The sequence below is a fragment of the Myotis yumanensis genome, unplaced genomic scaffold (assembly GCF_028538775.1).
Source record: "Myotis yumanensis isolate MYYU_CA2020_CCGP unplaced genomic scaffold, mMyoYum1.0.hap1 SCAF_9, whole genome shotgun sequence".
Lineage (NCBI taxonomy): Eukaryota > Metazoa > Chordata > Mammalia > Chiroptera > Vespertilionidae > Myotis > Myotis yumanensis.
This window is the reverse complement of record NW_027223760.1, coordinates 6,343,193-6,366,715: the sequence shown is the minus strand read 5'-3', so window position 1 is coordinate 6,366,715 and position 23,523 is coordinate 6,343,193. Positions and strand designations below refer to the sequence as shown.

Sequence of the window (23,523 nt, the reverse complement as noted above, 5' to 3'; positions counted from 1 at the left end):
CCTTCCCAGGCCACGCTCAGCAGAGCTCCCAATGGAATTGAGCTGGAACTCCATAATGGAAGGTAACAGCAATATCTTCTGCACGGCCCTATCAGCAGCGTCATGACTCCCTAAATGGTCATCAGAATCTGGGGAAAGACCTTGTAGATGTCCCTCCAAGGGATGGGATATAAGCGGTAAATGGTCATTTTCCCGTTTTTACTACCCATTGCTGAAGCAAATCTCCCTTGTTGAAAAGAGCGGATCATGTTCCCACCCCAAGTCCATCTCCTGGTCCCAACACTCACTCACCCCCTTTACACTAAGAGGACAGATGACCTTCCTCAAGAAGGGACTACTTTAGTCTGTGCTCACCCTTGGATAGTCCTTCCCCATCACTTATGGCATGCTAGCTCTGTGAGCATGATCAGCCTGGTGTAATTTAGCTCTTTATACAGGTTCTGAGAGCAGCAGCCTGGTCAGGGAAGGGATGTTCCCAGCTGTGTTGACAATCATCCTCACAGAACAATGTCAACACCACCACTGTGAACAGTCTCCTCCTCAGTCCACTCACAGTGGTTTCAGGAGATCTTTAAACTGGAGAGACTGCTGTCTATTTCTGACAAAGGAGGAAACAACAGCCTAGAAAGAGTAGATGGCACACACCAAGGCACACACTGCCCAGAGATCAGGAAGCAAATCTAAGTCTTAGAGTTCCTCTGTTCCTCAGGTACCTCTTCAGATAAGACTGTGGGAAATGTGGCAATGAAACCACAAGCCAGAGTTGGGTGGGGAGATATCTGAACTAGAAAACCCAGTTTCTCTTCCCTTGTCTGTGCTCAATTTAGGAAAAAAGGAAAATAAGTCCAGTATTGAGAAAGGAGTGTTGAAATCTCCAACTGTAAATGTGCATTTGACTATTTCTCCATTTGTTTTTGTCAGCATTTACTTCTTGAATTTTGAAGCTCTCTCTCTCTTTTTTTGAAGCTCAGTTACCTATGAAGTACATGAAAATTCAGTATTATTGTCTTATTGTTGAATTAACCTACTTATCATCATGAAATGTCCTTCCTTATCCAGGGTGTACATATGGTATCATTCTGAAGCCTGCTTTGTCTGATATTAATACAGACCCAGCAGGTTTCATGTGCCTAATATGTGCATGGTGTATCCCTTTCATGGTATATCTTTTTGAATTCTTTCCTTTTAATCTGTCTATGCCCCTATATTTAAAGTGGGATTTCCTTTAGACAGCATTGAGTTGGATCTTGCTTTTTCAATTCCAATCTGACTGTCCAATTAGAGCATTGGGAAAATTTACATCTAATATGATTATTGATAAGGTTGTGTTTAAATTCATCCTCTTGGTGTTTGTTTCAGTGTGTCCCATCTATCCTTTTTTTTTTTTTGATTTTTTCTGCTTTTTGTACATTTTTAAAATTCTGTTCTATTTCAATTGTTGTTTTATTAGCTATACCTCATTTGATTTTTTTTAGTGGTTGCTCCACAGTTTGCAGTATGCACCTTTAACTTATCATATTCTACTTTCAGCAAATATTATATCACATCACATATGCTGTAAGGTATCTTAACACCTTTGTCATTACTGTTATACATTACACATTTACAGAAAATATAAACTCAACCATATATTACTATATTGCTTTCAAGAATTAATTGGCTTTTGCAGACATTTTTAATTGATAAAAATATTTTTACTGTATTCACCTATTCACGATTTTAGGTGGCTCGATCCTTTGTTGAGGTGCCAGTTGTCACCCATTTTCATTTTCCACACACCTGACCAATGTCCAAATCAGTCCTGAGCAGTCTGTTGTTCAGTGACTGGACATAGTATATATATAAACGAGCCTTAGCAAATTTAAAAAATGTTAAAAAAAACACTAAATATCTCTTCTGACTACAATATTATTCAACTAGAGAAGTCACTAACAAGAGAAAAATGGAAAAACTCACAAAAACATGAAAATTAAACAATACACTCCTTAACAACCAATGGATTCAAGAAAGAAGTCATAAAGGAAATAAAAATATTTTGAAATAAACAAAAATGAAAACACACGGACAAAAACATGAAATTCAGCAGAAGCTATTCTAAGAGGAAGGTGTAATGATAGACGCAACATTAAGAAAGAAGAAAGATCTCAAATAAACAACATAACTTTTGGTCGAAAACTCAGAAGCAAAGAGAACAAACCAACCCAAAGTAAGCAGAGGAAGGAAACAGAGATAAGAAAAACAATAGAAAAGATTCATAAAAACAACAACAACAACCTAGGAGCTGAGTTTTTTAAAAAGTACAAACATTTAACTAGACTAAAATTTTCAAATAAAGAAGCCTCAAATAAATAAAATCATAAATGAAAAAGGAGACATTACAACTGATATAAAAAAATACCAAGGATCATAAGAGACTACTCTGAATAGTCATGTGCCAAGAAAAGTATAAACTAGAGAAAATGGATAAAATTCTTAGAAGCATAAAACCTACCAAGACTGAATCATAAAGAAATGAAAAATATGAACAGGCAATTAATGAGTAAGGAGATTGAAGCAGGAATAAAACATCTCCCAACAAAGAAAAGCCCACAACAAAACAGTTTCACAAGTGAATTGTAGCAAGCATTTGAAGGACAATTATTACACATCCTTTGCAAACTCTCCCAAAAAGGGCAGAGGAAGGCAAACTCCAAAACTCGTTTTATGAGGCCAGAATAACTCATATATTAAAAGCAGACAAGGGCACTACATGAGAATAAAAACAAAAAACAAAGAACCACAGGCCAATCTCCCTGATAAATATAAACACAAAATCCTCCACAAAAGATTAGCAAACAGAAATTAAGGGCACATTAAAAGGGATCATAGCCTTTCATCAAGTGGGATTTCAATAAGGGTGGACTTCCTGTTATTAGAGCAAACGTTTACCATGCTATGGTGGATATCATTGTTAGTTAGAACAAGAATTTTAAGGTATGGGCAGCTCTTACTAAATGCATCTTGCTAAGTGTTTAAATGTAGCACAGTGTTTTGTAGGCATAGCGGGAAGCAAGATGAGCTTGCCAGCAAGCCAACCCAACCCCAAAATTGTAGCCAACTGCAAAGAAGAATTCAATGGTTTTTTTAAAATTCTTTATTAGTTAAGGTAGTACAAACGTGTCCTCATCCCCCTCATTAACCCCCATCCTCCCCCCACCCCACACTCATGCTCTCATCCCCCTGTTGTCCATGTCCATTGGTTTGGCTTATATGTGTGCATGAAAGTCCTTTGCTTGACCTCTTCCCCTTACCCCCTCCCTCCCCTACTGTCCTTCGGGGGAGTGATAGTCTGATCGCTGTTTCTCTGTGTTTGGATCAGTCCCTGTTCATCAGTCTATGTTGTTCTCTATAATCCACAAATGAGTGAGATCATGTGGTATTTATCTTTCTCTGACTGGCTTATTTCACTTAGCATAATGCTCTCCAGTTCCATCCATGCTGTTGCAAAAGGCAAGAGTTCCTTCTTTTTTACCGCAGCATAGTATTCCATTGTGTAGATGTACCATGGTTTCTTAATCCACCCATCTGCTGATGGGCACTTAGGTTGTTTCCAAATCTTAGCTATGGTGAATTGTGAATTTATTTCCAAAACAGTGGACTCTAATTTTACATACTTTTGTTGGTGTCCAGATTGGATGAGCTCAATGTAACTGTTACAGGTAGTGCCAGAATATGTGTGAATAACAGGTACTAGGTTCTGCATTATGGTGGCTTTTTCCTGCAGAAATTTTCAGACAAAGTATTTCCAATGGACTTGGTCACTTATCCAGCAGATGTTAGTGAAGTGCCCAGCGAGGAACCCATATTGGAACGACCTTTAGACTCAAAAACTCTGAGCAACAAACAAGTGCCTGGTCTCAAGCTAAACCAGAAGCCACCCAGAATGTGAAACCACAAGGGCAAAGTACAAGCCAATGTCAAACCCAGTCACCTAGAAAACAAAGGACGAAGAGCCCAAAAGCTTCAAAACAGGAAGCACAGCACAAAACCGCTTTTCTCAGCCAACATCCTGAGACTGTGAGACAAAGAAATAAAATCAAGAACGAAAAAGAAAGAGAAAGCAATCAGACAACTGAAATAACAGGCAGCAGCCAGCAAACAGATGGGAAAACCAGTTGGAGAAAATTCCAAAGCAGACAGCCCTTTTCCTGCAGCTAGGTGATTTGAATGGAGTCTTTTAAAAGTCCAAGAAAACAAATGGTTACCTGATATAACCACACATATGTCTTCTTTTAAACGGGAAGGGAGTAACCTGAATGTTTTTTGGTCCACACTTGATATTTGTCTATAATTTATCCACTATTTTGTATATGGGGAAGATTTAAAAATGTTTGTTAAATTGACTGTTCCTGCCTTTCAATATAAAGTGGGGATTAGAACGAGTAAGGTGTTTTGGTTTGTTGCTCTCTAAACCAAAGCTGGAGTGTCTAAAAGAGACATATGACTTTTATCCACTAAGGGACAGAATCTCATATACACAAATAAAAGCATCTTAAAATTAGAGAGGAAAGAAGACGGAAGAGCAAAGAGAAGAGAGTCATCATAATGACAATGTCTGTGTGCTGAATCGAGTACTCTGTAGCATTTCCAGTAAAGTTTCTAAAACTAAAAAAGAAATAGCTGAATATGAATAGTTCTGCATAAATACGGGTGTTTTTTAATAAACAGTAAAAATGGTGCATTTGGGGCTTTCAGAGTCACAGGTTGATGTAGAAACAGTGCACAATGTCTCCGGAATGAAGAAACAGGAGAGGCTGAGGAAATAGTAGGGGAACTCTTAGAAACAGGGGTGGACTTTGAAGTCTTCCATGGTGGGTAATGATAGTTTGGAGCAATTTCACAAAGTCAAAAAGGAGTAGGGGACACTCAACTGACATACAACTGACAAATCATATGTTGAGGGCCTTGAACATATCAGATATCTGGATGTCATTCAATAAGTAAACTATATTATAAATCCCAGATATCTATACTTATATACGGTACATACTTCTCACATATGTACTTGTATTTGTAAGTTGCCTCATTCAACTTGCCATTATTTTGGTGAGGATTTTTATGTCTATATTCATAAAGGATATTGGTCTGTAGGTTTTTTTCTTGTAATATCTTTGAAGAATACTGACCTTGTGGAATGAATGATGAAGTACTTCTTCCTCTCCTGGTTTTTGAAAGTGTCTGCAATGGTAATTCTTTATTAGTGGTAATTCTTTAAATATTTAATGAATTCACTAGTGAAGCCATCTGGTACGGGGCTTTTCTTTGGTTGTAGGTTTTTATTTTAATTTAACCTATTTTAGATTTTATTTTGGTCTATGTCACCTTCAGTAGTTTGTGTCCTTCTAGGAATCTAATGTACAGCATAAAAAAGCAAGAGAAGAAAAGAAAAAATTAGTAGCAGTTGGCTGACAGATTCCAGCTGCCAGAACTCACCTGAGGTATACCTATGGAGGGCCAAAAAAAATCCCACTGTAGTAATAGAAAAGTGTGCAAACATTTCTATATAACAGAAGCAACCTGGATAGCTAAAAAACTATGAAAACTGTTTTTCAATTCAATGGTAATCAGTAAAATGGATTTATAAATGGACGAAGACATCATTATGTATGTCCTTAAGGTGGTAAAAAGATAAAGAGTGGAATATCACCAAGTGCAAGTGTAGATTTGGGGACTTCTCACACATGGCTTGTGTCAATGAGATTTAGCATAGTGGTCTCAAGTCATATTGACAGTATCTAGTCAGATGAAAGCCATCCATCAATTGTTGCACAGAGATATGCAGTATGTGGGGATTATTTTGCAGGAAGCATATATTTTGGAACAACCTAAAAGTTTGTTAATAAATAATTGGATACAATTTTATACAAATAATTTCTTTTATGTAAAAGCTTAAAATACAAACTCAGTATTAGACATTACCTATACATACATGTGTATGTAGAAGTGTAAATACATACATGAGATTATACATAAAAAGCTCAGATTATTGGTTGCCTCTGAAGGGCAGAGGGAGGGAGAAAAACATAAATGAAATTCATGTGTAATGTGTTAACTTTTTAATCAAATAGAGTATCTGCAGTAAAAATGCCAAAATACTTACATTTGTTCATTGCAAATTGTGGTGTGTTTTTTTCATAAGTTCACTTAAAAACTTGTTTCACAACTGCTTAATACTTAAAACTGAATAAATAAATATAACCTCATTTTAGGTATGTAACATCTTGTCCTTTCTAACACAAAAATGAGTGACACAATATTATGCCTAATTCGAATGAGACATTTATGCCAATTCATGCCAATGGTTGTGCCAATTTCTGTTTAAATCTACTGGGACACAAAATGGTGATCACTGGGAGACAAGGACCTCAAAGCCAGCCAGGAAAAAACATTTGATTAAACACTGACCAGGAAGTGAGTTATTCTTAAATTTGTGCTCAGTGTTGATTCTTTCTCTTTGGATATGGCACCCCCTCCTCCCCACCCACTGCTCAGGGGGTTAACAACAAACTTTCTAGAACAGAGAAAAAAAATTACCTTGTTGTAAATGACATTGGCTTGTTTGAAGTAAAGAGAATTTCCATTGCCCAACACGCTTTGTGTCACATGGGTATCCAGTGGCCAAGAGGAAAAGTAGAGTGCATCTTCCCTGGAGAAGAAGGCTGGATCTGGGACACGAGTCCTTCAAGGGCTGACATGAGAGGGAGTACTGTATCCAGAAAGTTAGCTTACTAGGATTCCAAAACATAAAATAAGATAATGTTCTCCTCCTTATCCCATAAAGAATTCTTTTTTCACTTCATGCCATTTCCAGTTGGGGGGACATAAGCAATGGATTGGTTTTAAAATACTTCCTGCTTTCCTGTAAGTTGAGACAGAAGAAAAAAGGGACCAAGCACTGTGTTCACAGTGCATTGTGTTAGCATCACCAGGTTCGCTTAACGTTATGTATAGACTTTTGAGGGCATAATTTGAGTTAGGAAACTAGCAATGGAAATGGTCCCTCGATGGAGAATTATTCTTAGGAGTCTGAACTGGAAGTGACTTCAGGCCTTACCAGCTCCATGTGGACACTTACTTTTTATTCTTTTCCTGTTATTATCCTGGAAGAGGATGGAAGTACCTCTGAAGAGGAGATATGGAGCTAAGCTGAAGGTAAGAAAGCCTGCAAGAGGCACCGTTTCCTCACCTCAAACACAGTGACGGAAACCCAGTGTTTTAAACTGAAGAAGAAAAAGTCAGCGCTCATATCTTCTTTACCTTCCCCACCACCTTCACCCCCACCTCCACCTGACACCTTCAGTACAATGCTCTCCGTGCACATGAGGTGTGGGAAATGTGGAAATGAAACTTCAAGTCAGAAGTTGCAGGGTTTTGAAATTAATTGTGAATAAATTTTCTCATTCCTTGTCCACTTTGAGCAGAAAATGAAAATATCTCCCAGAAAGGTTTACTAATCATGCAGACTATAAAAGATCTCAGAACACTGCAGAAATGAAGAACAAATGCAGAGTAGAAGAAACACAATAACATATTTTAGGAGACTGCAATTAACTTGGAATCCATTTGAGCTCATAGAACTCTTGAACTCGACGGGTTATCACCCTGGAAGATTTTAGCCATTAGCTCAGCATCACCCTCTCCAACACCACTTTTGTTAACTTCCTGTAATCGATCAGCCAAGTAGGAGATGTTTCCATCACATATACTACTAATGGTCTTAAATTCCATCCTCTTCAGCCACCCATCCTGAGTCATCTCTCAGGCTTTGCCTTTGACAGTAACTATGACCCTTCTGTTGTCTCATTTGCAAGGAGAGAATTCCCCCCAAAGAACAGAGACCCGGGGACCTCAGCTGGTCCTTGGTGGAAGATCACAGCTGACACTTCCTTTTCTTCCAAGGTTTAGGCGAATATGTTGAGCACTTCTACACAAGTGTTCCTGGTTATTTGTGAGTGAAAAAGGTGGTAATATTTTCCCATGTGTGACTTCTCATTCTTTGCATCCTTCTAAACTCACCTTTATTAACATGAAACTGGGCCAGGCACCATCCCTGGAGAAACACAGGGACTATTTTCTTTCAGAAAACTATCTTCCTTGGTCTTGATGAAGGACTTGGAGCAACCTCCTCAGTGTAACAGTTCTTACTGTTGGCTGTGGGTCCAATGTGAGCTTCCTATGTAGACTTCCTATGACCTGGGAACCTCCTAAAGTTGTTGGAAACTTTTGTATGTATTTAGATATGACAGTTTCCTGGGAGGGAGATTCACAGCTTTAATGAGATACCATGAGTGTCCATGATTGAAAAATCGGAAGCAACACTAGCTTAATAAGACACAGTTTTTCTTATTCAGGAAATGTAGAAGATAACCAGTTTGCATCACCTTCCTCACTGAGGCTCATCCTCGTGGGCAAATCTGGTTGTGGAATGAATGCAACTGGGAACAGCATCCTCTGTCAACCTGTGTTGGAGTCCAGGCTTGGCCCAGGCTGTGGCCGGGATGTGCCAGTTGGCCACAGGAACCTGGAATGGAAGGAACATCCTAGTGGTTGACATGCCCTCCATCTTTGACCCAAGGCCTCCATCTTTGGACCAAGAGATGTACAAGCACATCGGGGACTGTTGCCTGCTCCCAGCCCCAGGGCCCCATGTACTTCTGCTGGTGACACAGCTGGGGCACTTCACTGCCCGGGACACATTGGCAGTGAGTCGGGTGAAGGAGGTCTTTGGGCAGGAGCCATGAGACACGTGGGGGTCCTCTTCACCCACAAGGAGGACTTAGGGGACATGTCCTTGGATGAGTATGTAGCCAAAACGTACAACCACAGTCTGCAGATCCTGGTCCAGGAGTGTGGGAAGAGGTACTGTGGTCTCAACAACCAGGCCACAGGGGAGGTGCAGAGGGAGCAGCTGGAGAAGGCGATGGCTGTGGTTGCAAACTTGGAGAGGGATAACCAACGTAATTACTACACAAATGACCTCTCCTGCAATGCACAGGTGCCCCAGGGCGGGGGGACGGAACCCTAGTAGAAGAGCACAGGTGCTACTTGGCCACAGTTCAAGTGCACATTGAAGAGAAAAAGCAAGACCTGAAGGAGACTGGGAGTCACTGGGCATACAAGGCGGTGCACACAGTCAAAAAGTGTATTTTGCCTAATATAAGTGTGCTATTTTCACTTTTTTCTTTTTTCATTTTCATTTCATGAAATATGTTTTCCATCCCTTTACTTTCAGTCTCTGTGTGTCTTTCATTCAGTTGGGAGTGTCTTGTATACAGCATATATATCTGTCTTGTTTTCTCATCTATTCAGTTCCCCTATGCCCTTTGATTGGAGCCTTTCATCCATTTATATTTAAATTGATTATTGATAAGTATGTATTTATTGACACTTTTTAAACTTAAACCTCTGTCCTTTTTATTTTTAATTGTTACTTCTTCTTAGGAAAGTTCCTTAAATTTTTCTTGTAGTACTAGTTTAGTGCTGATGAACTTCTTGAGCTTTTTCTTTCCTGGGTAGCCTTGTATCTCTATTTCAATTTTAAATGATAACCTTTGCAGGTAGAGTAATCATGCTTGTAGGTCCTTACTTTTCATGAAGTTGCATATTTCATACCAATCTTTCCCAGTCTTGAAAGTTTCTATTGAGAAATTAACTGGCAGTGTTATGGGAGCTCCCTTATAGGCCTTTCTGTTGCCATTTTTAAGATTCACTCTTTGTTTCTACGCTTTGCCATTTAAATGATGATGGACAGTGGTGTGTGCCATTTGGGGTTCATCTTGTCATGGACTCTCTGTAAGTCCTGGACTTGTGTGTCTCTTTTTCTTCACCAAGAGAAAAGTTTTCAGTCATTATTTCTAGAAATAGGTTATCAATCTCTTGCTCCCTCTTTTCTTCTTCTGGTATCCCTGTGATGGGAATGTTTTTATGCTTCATATTGTTCCAGAAACACCTAAAATTGTTCTCACTTTTAAAAATTATTTTTTATTTTTGCTGCTATGATTGGATGATTTCCGCTACCTTGTCTTCTAAATCTCTGATTTGATTATTTGCTCCACCAAATCTCCTGTTGATTCATTCTAGTGTATTCTTCATTATAAATATTGTATTCTTCATTTCTGACTGGTTCTTCTTTATGGTTTCTACCAGTATGTCCTTTTTTATGCTTGCTATCTCTCTGTTGAAGTTCTCACTAAGTTCCTTGATTATCCTTATAACCGCTTTTTTGAACTTCCTATCAGTTAGATGGCTTGCCTCCATTTCATTTACTCCTTTTTCTGGTGATTTCTCCTGTTCTTTTGTTTGGAGCTTGTTTCTTGGTCTCCCCAGTGTGGCTGCCTCTTTATATTTGTGTCTGTGTATTAGGCAGATCTTCAATGTCTCCAGTCTTGGTATGCTGACCTTACATATTAGGTCAGCATACCTCTGTGGTTCAGTGGCACAGTCTCCCTGATCACTTAAGCTAGATGTCCCCAGAATGTTCCATGTGTGGAATATGTGAGCCATCCTATTGTAGTTGAGTCTTGACTGATGTTGTCCCATCCATGGGTGGAGTTGACCCTCATGCTAGCTGATTATGAGAATAAACATCAACCACAGTGTACAAGCTGCTATGAGGGGCTGACCCAATAAAGCAGAATTTCTCCCATCAGGGTCTGGTGCCTACCAACATCTCCATCTGGGTGTATTGCTTATGGGCTCATTGGGTCATACTCTGATATGTTCTAAATCTCACAACCAGGTGTGTTAGCTCTCAGACTTATTGGGGGGGGGCACTTTAGTATAGGCCAATGTCATGACCTGACTGTGACCAATCCTGGGCTACCTGTTTGGAGCTACAAAACAAACTAGTTTTTTACTGGCTCTACTTGGCCTGAGTATGTGTGGAAGGGGCCAAGTTGTTCACAAATGATGGAATTCACAAGCAGCAAGTCTGGGAGAAAGTAACAAAAGGCAGAAATTTGTTTTAGATAGTAAGGTGGTCCTGTCTCTTACATGAACAAGTTTGTGCAGCTTCTCCCCTAACGTCCTCTTTCCTCCTCTTCCTCAATATCCTCAGCTTAGCATTGACCTCACATTTACAGAAGGGAGCAGGACTCAAATTTTCAATTTAAAGGAAGATGGGTGTTTATGTATACGTTGTGGGGAGATGCAGGGAAATGTGGGGTTTGGTGTTGAGAGGAATTGTGAGAGGAATTGTCCCCTGAATCTATTTTTAAAAACATCCTGCAAATTTTCTCTCAGTATGGACTTAAAAAAATTACATATATATACAGGGTGTCCCAAAATTCACACAAGATTTGCCATTGAATTGAATGGAAAATCTTGAGTGAATTTTGGAAATATATATATATATATATATATATATATATATATACACACACACACACACACACACACACAGACACACGCACACACACTAGAGGCCCAGTGCACAAAAATGTGTGCACTCGGGGGAGTCCCTCAGCCTGGTCTGTGCCCTCTCGCAGTCTGAGACCCCTCAGGGGATGACCACCTGCTGGCTTAGGCCCGTTCCTCGGGGGATTGGGCCTAAGTTGGCAGTTAGACATCTGGCAGCCCGGGAGCCCTCTTGGGATGTCCACTTGCCAGCAGGGAGCAGGCCTAAGCTGCAGTCAGACATCCTTAGCACTGCTGAGGAGGCGGGAGAGGCTCCCACCACCACTGCTGTACTAGCAGCTGGCAGCCTGGCCTGGGGCTGAGCAGAGCTCCCCTTGTGGGAGCGCACTGACCACCAGAAGGCAGCTCCTGCATTGAGCGTTTGCCCCCTGGTGGTCAGTGTGTGTTATAGTGACCAGTCATTCCCAGTAATTCTGCTGTTAGGGTCAATTTGCATATTACCCTTTTACTATATAGGATAGAGGCCTGGTGCATAGGTGGGGGCCAGCTGGTTTGCCCTGAAGGGTGTCCCGGATCAGGGTAGGGGTCCCGCTGGAGTGCCTGGCCAGCTTGCGTGAGGGGCCCAGGAACGTTTTCAGGCTGGCCACACCCACTTCAGAGTGAGGGGTCTTGCTGGGGTGCCTGGCAAGCCTGGGTGACTGGCTGATGGCTGTTTGCAGGCTGGCCACTGCCCTCAGCCACTCAAGCTCCCAGTGAAGGCTGCCTGGAAGCAGGTATCTGAGATTTATTTATCTTCTATAATTGAAACTTTGTTGCCTCAAGTGGAGGCCGCAGTCAGCCAGGGCAGGCGGGAAGCTTGGCTTCCTACATTGCCAGGGCAACCACACCTCCTGCTTGCTCCAGTTCCATGGCTGCCTGCCGCCATCTTGGTTGTGTTAATTGCATATACTCGCTCTGATTGGCTGGTGGGCATGCCTTGGTGCATAGCGGAGCTGCAGTCAATTTGCATGTTTCTCTTTTATTAGCTAACTAGTAGCCCGGTGCACAAATTTTGTGCACTTGGCGGGGGGGGGGGTCCCTCAGTTATTAAACATTTTACAGCACAACACTGACCACATTGGTGGTGGTGATGGTCTTGTCAGAATGTGTTATATTATGCAGATGAAAATCTATTTAAACAGATATGGTGTAGATATTTTCAAAGATGGAAGAATTGTCCCTGTCAACTATTTTAGTTGATTCATATCTTCACTAATTGTCATCATTGCAAAGTTTTCAGTTCCCATATGGATTTCTGGATATAATAGGTCATGCGCTGTCCCTGTCCTTTGTAGCCTTTGTTACCTTAAGGACTCTAGTTTTCCATTTATATGTTTAAGTACCAACCTTACTGGCTTAAAAATGTAAGCATTTAACACTGCTCTCTCTGTTCTGTATCCTTCCGATGAAAAGTGGAGTTGGGATGCAGCACAGGAGAGAAATTCAGAAGGGGAATATTGAAATAATGACTACAGTAGGAGAAGAGGGAATCTGTTTCCCTGGCCACAGGCACTGGCGCCCTGGACCACAGGGCTGGCAGCTTCTCCAGGTGGCTGCAGACTGGGACCTCAGGCTGGTAGCTTGTCTGTCTCCTGGGCTGCAGCCAGCTTCAGGTGCTGATGCCTGGACCAAAGGTGGGCGGCTTCTTCTTCTGGGGGCTTCTTCTTCTTCTGTGCTTCCAGGGAGGGCAGTCAGTTATGTTTCATGCAAAAATAGGTATCACTGATCGCAGAAGCCGGGTGCGGGACAGGGAAGCCACGGCCGGGGATGCTGGCAGCAGCCACTTCCCTGCCCCTTCATCTGGCTTCTGCAGTCACAGATGCTGTCTTTGTCCGCTTCCCTGCCCCACCCCCCAGGCTTCTCCAATCACCTGCTGGTGGCAGGGCAAAGGTGGTCTCCAGGGCCAACCTTTGCCCTGCTCCCTGGCTCTTGCCTGGGCCTGGGTTTCTAATCACTGTCTTCCATCCTTCCCCTTTCACCTCCCATCATTGCAATTATGCAAATTAACTGCCATCTTTGTTGGCAGTTAACTGCCATCTTTCTTGGCAGTTAATTTGCATATTGCCCTGATTAGCCAATGGGAAGCATGTCGGAGGTATGGTTAATTACCATGTTTGTCTATTATTAGATAGGATATAACCTAATAATAGACAAACATGGCAATTAACCGTAATTAACCATACCTCCGACATGCTTCCCATTGGCTAATCAGGGCAATATGCAAATTAACTGACAACCAAGATAGCGGCCAGCAGCCAGGCAGCTGAAGTGAACAGGAGGCTTCCTTGCTCCAGTGATGGAGGAAGCCAAAATTCCCCGCCTTCCGCAGACCAGCTCTGAGCTCTGGATGGAACAATGTTGCAATTATAGAAGCTAAACAAACCCCAGATTCCTGCTTTCAGCCGTCAGCAGGCTCAGAGCTTAGAGGGCCAGTGATGGCAACAGAGTTTCAATTATAGAAGCTAAACAAAGCCCAGATACCTGCTTTCAGCAGCTGAGGCCTCAAGCTAGAGCCGGCCTCAGAGCTAAAGCCGGATCTCAGCTCCATGGACAGCCATAGACGGTAAATAAATCCCAGAATAAAAAAAGAAAAGAAAAGAAGGAGTTGTTGGGAGCTTCACTCACCCACCAGCCTGAAAACGGCCCTCAGCCCCTTATCCAGACTGGCCAGGCACCCCAGTGGGCACCCCCACCCTAAAGGGGGTGCAGGCAGCCTAAAAACAGCCATCATCCCCTCATCCAGGCTGGCCAGGCACCCCAATGGGGACCCCCACCCTAAAGGGTGTGTTGCCAGCCTGAAAACTGCCCTCAGTCCCTCACCCAGACTGGCCAGACACCCCAGTGGGGACCGCCCCCAGAAGCCTCAGCAGCCAGTCTTGCCTTGCGGTCTGGGAACCTCCCATCAGCGGTCCAGGCTGCAAGGCAAGGCCTGCCCCCAGAAGCCCCAGCAGCGGGTCTGGGCTTGTGCCTTGGAACCGCCCAACAGCAGGTCTGGTATGCAAGGCAAGGCCCGCCCCCAGCAGCAGGTCTTGCCTTGGGGCCCCAGAACCGCCCATCAGCAGGTCCAGGCTGCAAGGCAAGGCCCGCCCCCAGCAACAGGTCTTGCCTTGGGCCCCAGGATCTGCCCATCAGTGGGTCCAGGCTGCAAGACAAGGCCTTCCCCCAGAAGCCCCAGCTACTTTAAAAATAGAAGGATCTCCTTTTGAACCAATCTATTTAGATTCATGATTAGTAAAACAATATGGAACTAATGAAATACAGTGATAGGAATTAGGAAGCGTGACATTGATGGTTCTGGGCATGTGAAGGGTGAGGGACAGAAGGGTACACACGGTCTTCCCTTCAGTTCTGCTGGTGAGATGAGCTCTGAGGGCTGGAGCTGCTCCATGCCCAGAGGAGTTGGGTGTGGTCAGTGGCTCTGTTTCAGAACTTCTTGCCAAGCAGAGACCTTACCCGACCCACAGGAACCTTTTTACTCCAGAAAACAGAAACAGCCAGTTCCCAATGTGCATGGGAAAACCAGGGTCCCCTCCTGTGCACGGTGTCCTGATGGAGTGACGGGGGAGGTGGGAGAGGGGAGCAGTGCAGAGTTGTTAGGCAGCTGGAGTGGGAGTGGAAATGCCATGAAATGTCCACAGTCCTTCTGTGCCCACTGCCTGGGCGGCTCCTCCAGGCCCTGGCTGAGGGATTAGGGCTGATTCTCTCAGGAAGGGAATATTCCGTGGGTGAAAGATTTACAGGCTCAGGGTGGGCCGTGTGTTAGTTTGGGGCAAATCCCTCAGCATTCCTGCTACCAAGCCCTCAAAAGAATGAGGCAGAGGCACCCCTCACTCCCAAGACCCCTTCGTGGACATTTTAGCATCTACATGATTTTTAATCCCTTCAGGGAGACGTTCTATCCTGCAGTCCAATCCCACCCCACTGTTGCTGTTTGTCTGCCAGCTGGGTCGAGCATCAAGGGAAAAGGGGGTTAATACTCACTGAAAGACTACTGATCCTACCGGGAAACCAACCTATTTACTGTACAGTTGTAAATACCATACCTTTTATATCCTGTATATTGGCTTCTTTTAAATAAATTGAAATGCCTTAGAAAAAAAGAACAAAAAAAGGCAAGGCAGGGCGGGACCCAGAAGACCCAGAACCCGCCTGATATAGTAGAAACTCTATCAGTAAGCACTCTGAAAGTCAGTGGCATAAATGCACCGATTAAAGGACAGATTCTGAGGGTGAATCAAAAACAAAACCCACTTTAAATATAAAGACAAATATAGATTAAAAGTAAATGAATTAAGCTGCAGCCTGTTTTGCTCAGTGGATAGAGCATTAGCCCGTGGACTGAAGGGTCCCAGGTTCAATTCCAGTCAAGGGCATGTACCTCAGTTGCTGGCTTGATCCCCATTCCCTATCAAAGCATGTGCAGGAGGCAACCAATCAATGTGTCTCTCCCTTTCCCTTCACTCTCTCTAAAATTCAATGGAAAAATATCCTTGGGTGAAGATTAACAAAAACAAAGTAAATGGATTAGGTAACATTAAAGAGATTATAAGAAAAATATATTCCAAATTCTGTTAGTTGTATAATGGTTATGTTTAAATTATTAACACCTAAGAAATTGGGTGAAGGGTACATATAATATGCTGTAGTATTTTATAGTTGTTTTTACAAGTATGAGATTATTTCAAATTAAAATATTAAAAAATTAAAAATGAATAAAATATTAATTGAAATGTATCTACATTACATGAAAAATCTCCTAATTGCTTCTAGCATAATTTATTAAGTTGCGCTAAAATTTACAAGGGTTCAATTTAAAAATATCTTAATTCTAAATGATATAATAGAAAATATATAATAGTGCAGTTATAAGCACTTATCTGAAAATAAAAATTTAAATAAGTGAATTTAAAGAAGGGATTAGCCAAAGAAAATATATGCACAACCCATGGACACAGACAACAGTATGGTGATGGCCAGAGAGAAGTGGGGGGCAAGAGCTGGGTAGAGGGGGAAAAAGGGGAGAAATAGGGACATCCTATATAATAATAATAAAAGGCTAATATGCACATTGACTGAACGGCAGAATGACCAGTTGCTATGATGCACACTGGGCACCAGGGAGCTGCCCTCTGGTGGTCAGTGCACTTTCATATGGGGAGTGCTACTCAGCCAGAAGCTGGCTCATGGCTGGCCAGCACAGAGGTGGTGGCAGGAGCCTCTCCCACCTCTGTGGCAGCACTAAGAATGTCCAACTAACAGATTAGGCCCGATCCTTTGGGGGCCTAAGCCTTTAGTCAGACATCCCCAAGGGCTCCCTGGCTGTCAGAAGGATGTCTGACTGCAAGCTTAGGCCTGATCCCCTAGGGAGTGGGCCTAAGTCGACAGGTGGACATCCCCCAAAGAGTCCTGGACTGCAAATGGGCGCAGGCTGGGCTGAGAGACCCCCTCCCCCCGAATGCAAAAATTTTTGTGCACCGGGCTTCCAGTCCTACCTAATAAAAGAGAAACATGCAAATTGACCATACCCCCGAACGCTTCCCATTGGCTAATCAGGCGATATGCAAATTAACTGCCAACCAAGATGGCGGCCGGCAGCCAGGCAGCTGAAGTGAACAGGAGGCTTCCTTGCTCCAGTGATGGAGGAAGCCTAGGTTCACCACCTGCCCCTGCTGGCCTCTAAGCTGCAGTCTAAGAAACAATGTTGCAATTATAGAAGCTAAAGAAGCTCCAGATGCCTTCTTTCAGCCGGCAGCGGGCTCAGAGCATAGAGCGGCAGTGATGGCAACAGAGTTTCAATAATGGAAGATAAACAAAGCCCAGATACCTGCTTTCAGTAGCCAAGGCCTCAAGCTGGAGCCGGCCTCAGAGCTAAAGCTGGCTCTCAATTCCAGTGACAGCCATCAAAAGTAAATAAATCCCAGAATAAAAAAAAAAAAAAAAAGAAAAAAAGGAGATGCTGGGAGCTTCAGTCACCCATCAGCCTGAAAACGGCCCTCAGCCCCTCATGCAGACTGGCCAAGCACCCCAGTGGGGACCCCAACCCTGAAGGGGGTGTGGGCAGCCTAAAAACAGCCATCAGTCCCTCATCCAGGCTGGCCAGGAACCCCAGTGGGGACCCCCACCCTGATCCGGGGCACCCTTCAGGGCAAACCAGCTGGCTCCCACCCGTGCACCAGGCCTGTATCCTATATAGTAAAAGGGTAATATGCAAACTGACACTAACAGCAGAAGGACTGGGAATGACTGGTCACTATGACACACACTGACCACCACGGGGCAGATGCTCATTGCCGGAGCTGCCCTCTGGTGGTCAGATCGCTCTCACATGGGAGGAGCTTGCTCAGCCACAAGCCAGGCTGATAGCTGCCAGTACAGCAGTGGTAGTGGGAGCCTCTCCTGCCTCCTCAGCAGCGCAAAGGATGTCCGACTGCAGTTTAGGCCTTCTCCCTGCTGGCAAGTGGACATTCCCTGAGGGCTGCTGGGCTGGCAGAGGGATGCCCGATTGCCATCTTAGGCCCAATCCCCCAGGGGGCGGGCCTAAGCCAGCAGGTGGTCATCCCCTGAGTGGTCCCAGACCGCGAGAGGGCACAGGCCGGACTGAGGGCCCCACCCTCCCCCATGAGTGCACAAATTTTTCTGCACTGGGCCTCTAGTCTACACTAATAAAAGAGAAACATGGTAATTAGCGTTCAACCGCTACCCTTCCCATTGGCTAATCAGCATATCCTTATGCAAATTAACTGTCAGCCAAGATGGCGGCCGGCAGCCATGCACTGAAACGAGCAGGGAGGCTTGCTTACTCCAGTGACGGCAAACTCCAACATTCCCCGCCTAACTTGCCGGCCTCTAGCTGCAACTCTAAGCAACTATGTACTATGTTGCAAATAAGAAGCTAAACAAAACCCCAGAAAGCGGCTATCATTCAGCCAGGATTCAGCCAGCCAGACCCCAACATTGTATCGATGTTTTAAGCAGCAAGGCCTCAGAGATAAACCTGGCCCAGAATAAAAAAAAAAAAGAAAGAAAAAAAGGAGCAGTTGGGAGCTTCAGTCACCCGCTTCTGGAAAACAGCCCTAAGCCCCTCACCCAGACTGGCCAGGCATCCCAGTGGGGTCCCCCACGTTGATCCAGGACACCCTTCAGGGCAAATCAGCCAGCCCCTACCCATGCACCAGGCCTCTATTCTATATAGTAAAAGGGTAATATGCCTCCTGGCACCAGGATCAGTGGAGCAGCGAGGCTCCCGGCACCGGGATCAGCGTGACAGGGAGCAACGCCCAAACCCCCTGATCAGCCCTGCTCTGTGCCTGATAGGGGGGAGCTCCCCAATCCCCTGATCGCCCTGCGGCTCTGTGTTTGACAGGGTGCAGCACACCAACCTCCTGATCGGCCCTGCTCTGTGTGTGACAGCGGCGGCGCCCCAACCACCTGATTGGCCCTGCTCTGTGGGTGATAGAGGGTGGCGCCCCAACCCCCCTCCACGGGCCTTGCTCTGTGTGTGACAGAGTAGAGCCATTACCTCCCCATTGGCCCTGCCCTGAGCGTGACAGGGTGCAGCGCCCCAACCCCCTGATCCGCCCTACTCTGTGTTTGACAGGGGGCGGGGCCACAACCTCTCTATCTGCCCTCCTCTGTTCGTGACAGGGGAAGGTGCCCCAACCCCCTGATCAGCCCTGCTCTATGCCTGATAGGGGGGAGCTCCCCAATCCCCTGATTGCCCTGCGGCTATGTGTTTGACAGGGTGCAGCGCACCAACATCCTGATCGGTCCTGCTCTGTGTGTGACAGGGTCTGGCACCCCAACCCCCCCTCCCCGACGGGCCCTGCTCTGTGTGTGATAGAGTAGAGCCATAACCCCTCCATTGGCCCTGCCCTGAGTGTGACAGTAGCGGTGCCCCAACCCCCTGATTGGCCCTCCATGGGCCTTGCTCTGTGTGTGACAGGGTAGAGCCATAACCTCCCCATTGGCCCTCCCTGAGTATGAAAGGGTGCAGCGCCCCAACACCCTGATCCGCCCTGCTCTGTGTGTGACAGGGGGCGGTGCCTCAGCTCCCCTATCAGCCCTATTCTGTGAGTGACAGGAGGGAGCTCCTCAACCCTCTGATAGGCCCTGCTCTGTGCATGACAGGGGGCAGCGCCCCAACCCCCTGATCGGCCCTGCTCTGTGTGTGACAGGGGGTGGCGCCGCAACCTCCCTATCGACCCTGCCTTGAGTGTGACAGGGGGAGGTGCCACAACCCCTCAATCGGCCCTACCCTGAGCGTGACTGAGGGTGGCATCGCAACCTCCTGATCTGCCCTGCTCTGTGCATGATGGGGCGGCGCCCCAACTCCCCAATTGGCCCTGCTCTGAGCCCGACCAGGGGCTGCACCTAGGGATTGGGCCTGCCCTCTGCCATCTGGGAGCAGGCCTAAGCCAGCAGGTCGTTATCTCCCGAGGGGTCCCAGACTGTGAGAGGGCACAGGCCGGGCTGGGAGACCCCCCCCTTGAGTGCACAAATTTTTGTGCACCGGGCCTCTAGTCTAATCTAATAAAAGAGAAACATGGTAATTAGCGTAAGACCACTACCCTTTCCATTGGCTAATCAGGGTGATATGCAATTAACTGCCAACCAAGATGTTGTCCGGCACCCAGGCAGCTTAAAGCAAACATGAGGCTTGCTTGCTTCAGTGAAGGAGGACTGCAACGTTCCCCCCTGTGCTGATGGCCTCTGAGCTGGCAGTTTGAAACATTGTAACAAATATAGAAGCTAAACAAAACCCCAGAAACCAGCTTTCAGCTGGCCGGGATCTCAGAGCTGGAGTTATACATTGTTTCAATTATAGAATGCAAATAAACTAGATACTTGCTTTCAGCAGCAGAAGCCTCAGAGCTAGAGCCAGAGCTAAAGCTGGCCCAGAATTAAAAAAAAAAAAAAAAGGAGCGGTTGGGAGCTTCAGTCACCCGCCAGCCTGAAAACAGCCCTCAGCCCCTCACCCAGACTGGCCAGGCACCTCAGTGGGGACCCCCACCCTGATCCAGGACACCCTTCAGGGCAAACCAGCCTGCCCCCAGGCCTCTATCCTCTATAATAAATGGGTAATATGCCTCCCAGCACCGGGATCAGCGGAGCCATGAGGCCTCTTGGCACTGGATCAGCATGACAGGGCCAGCGCCCAAACCCCCTGATCGCCCTGCGGCTTTGTGTGTGACAGGGTGTGGTGTCCCAACCCCCTGACCAGCCCTGCTCTGTGTCTGACAGGGTAGAGCCATAACCTCTCCATCGGCCCTGCCTTGAGTGTGAGAGTGGCGGTGCCCCAACCCCCTGATCAGCCCTGCTCTGTGGGTGATAGAGGGCGGCGCCCCAACCCCCCCACCTCACGGGCCCTGCTCTGTGTGTGATGGGGTAAAGCCATAACCTCCCCATCGGCCCTGCCCCGAGTGTGACAGTGGCAGCGCCCCAACCCCCTGATTGGCCCTGCTCTGTGTGTGACAAGGGGCTGTGCCCCAACTCCTCTATTGGCCCTACTCTGTGCTTGACAAGGGGGAGCTCCCCAACCCCCTGATGGGCCCTGCTCTGTGTGTGACAGGGGGGAGCTCCTCAACCCCCTGATCGGCCCTGCTCTGTGCATGACAGGAGGCAGCGCCCCAACCCCCTGATTGGCCCTTCTCTGTGCATGACAGGGGGCGGCACCCCAGCTCCCCAATCAGCCCTGCTCTGAGCCTGACCAGCGGCTGCACCTTGGGATTGGGCCTGCCCTCTGCCACCCTGGAGCAGGCCTAAGCCAGCAGGTCATTATCTCCGGAGGGGTCCCAGACTGCGAGAGAGCATAGGCCGGGCTGAGGGACCCACCCTTCCCCCCCCCCCCCCCCCCCCGAGTGCACAAATTTTTGTGCACCGGGCCCCTAGTATACTAATAAAAGAGAAGCATGCAAATTAACTCTTGCTCTGTGATTCCCAAAAGCCACGCCCATCAGCCAATCAGGAGTGAGTATGAAAATTATTGGGACAAAGATGGCAGAGGCCACAGAGCCAGCAGAAGGCAGGAGGCTTGGGTCTCCCCAGCAACAATGGAAGCCAAGCTTCCTGCCCGCCTAGGCCTGTGCCTAAGGAGGGTCCTGTGGGTACTGGAGACATGGGTCCCAAGGGCCAGCTGCTGAGGGAGGGTCCTGAAAATGACCCTCAGCCCCTTCCCTAGGCTGGCCACAGCCCCACAGCGTGAGGGTCCCTGCTGGGGGATGTGGCAAGCCTGCAAACAGCCATCAGCTCCTCAGCCAGGCTGGCCAGGGACCCCAGTGGGGACACCCACCCTGAAGGGGGTGTGGCTAGCCTGAAAATGGCCCTCAGCCCCTCAACCAGGCTGGCCAGGTCTCCGAGTGGGGAACCTCACCCCATGGGGGCGGGACTGGCCTGCAAACTGCCCCAGCCCCTCTCCCATGCCGGCACCATCTCCAGTGTGTACTCCTACCTCAATGGGGGCATTGCCAGCCTCCAAACCACCGCAGGCCCCTTGCCCAGGCCACCCCCCCCAAGGGAACCCCCATCCTGATCCGGGACAATTTCAGGGCAAACCAGCCGGGCCCCACCTATGAACCAAGCCTCTATCTATACTAATAAAAGGGTAACATACTAATTAGACTGGGAGACATTCCAGGAGACCTTTTGGACAAAGCCATGGTAGCAGGGCCAAGGTAGAGGGGGTTAGGGGCCAAGAGGGGATGGCAGTTGTGTGTGATCAGGAAGGTGGTGGAGGACCGCTGTGGGAGATCAGGCCAGAGTGGGGGGGCAGTTGGGGTGAGCAGGCAAGCAGGGAGGCCAGTTAGGGGAGAGCAGGCCATAAGTGGGGGTCAGTTGGGGGCAATGAGGCCTACGGGGGGCATTTGGGGTGAGAAGGCCAGCAGGGGGGAAGTTGGGGGCAAGCAGGCCAGTGGGGAGGGCATCTGGGAGCAAGCAGGCCAGCAAGGGGGGAAGTTGGGGGTGATCAGGTTGCTGGGGGTGGCAGTTTGGGGTGAGTAGGCCAGTGGGGGTTGGCAATTGGGGGTGAGCAGGCTGGCATGTAGAGTGGTTAGGGGCAATCAGGCAGGCAGGCAGGTGTGCAGTTAGGAGCAAGCAGTCCCAGATTGTGAGAGGGAGGGATGTCTCAGATTGGAGAGGGGTCCCAGATTGGAGAGGGTGCAGGCTGGGTTGAGGGACACCACCTTCCCCCGTGCACAAATTTCATGCACTTGGCCACTAATATATATCATTTCAGAGAGGGAGGGATAGGGAGAAAGAGATAGAAACATCAGTGGTGAGAGAAAATTATTGATGGGCTGCCTCCTGCAAGCACCTACAGAGGATCTAGCCCATAACCCAGGTATGTTCCCTGACCAGGAATTGAGCTGAGACTTCTGGGTTCATATGTTGACATTGAGCCATTCCAATCAGTTTCAGCATAGATTTCTCATTCTTTATATTTTGTGTCTCTGCTTATTTTAGGCTGTAATCCATTTTGAAGACTGAGCCAAACAAAATAGTAATTTTATCAGGGATTGCTGCTTAGAGGATATTTGTATAAATAAATGATTTCACTTACCATTCATATAATCTACACTAATAAAAGAGAAACATGGTAATTAGTGTACGACCGCTACCCTTCCCATTGGCTAATCAGCATATCCTTATGCAAATTAACTGTCAGCCAAGATGGCGGCCGGCAGCCATGCACTGAAGCAAGCAGGGAGGCTTGCTTTCTTCAAGGACTGCGGACTCCAACGTTCCCCGCCTAACTTGCCAGCCTCTCAGCTGCAACTCTAAGCAACTATGTACTATGTTGCAAATAAGAAGCTAAACAAAACCCCAGAAACCAGCTGGACTGAAAGGCAGCCAGACCACAACATTGTATCGATGTTTTCAGCAGCGAGGCCTCAGAGCTAAAGCTGGCCCAGAATAAAAAAAAAGAAAACAAGGAGTGGTTGGAAGCTTCAGTCACTCGCCACCCAGAAAACAGCCCTCAGCCCCTCACCCAGCCTGGCCAGGCACACCTTTCAGGGCAAACCAGCCAGCCCCTACCCATGCACCAGGCCTCTATTCTATATAGTAAAAGGGTAATATGTCTCCCGGCACTGGGAT

At 46.5% G+C, this 23,523-nt stretch overlaps 1 pseudogene; it reads left to right on the top strand.

Annotated features, from left to right (window-relative positions):
- The first annotated feature begins 55 nt into the window (after positions 1–55).
- LOC139016712 (GTPase IMAP family member 5-like) lies at positions 56–21,195 on the top strand (annotated as a pseudogene).
- Positions 21,196–23,523: the final 2,328 nt, after the last annotated feature.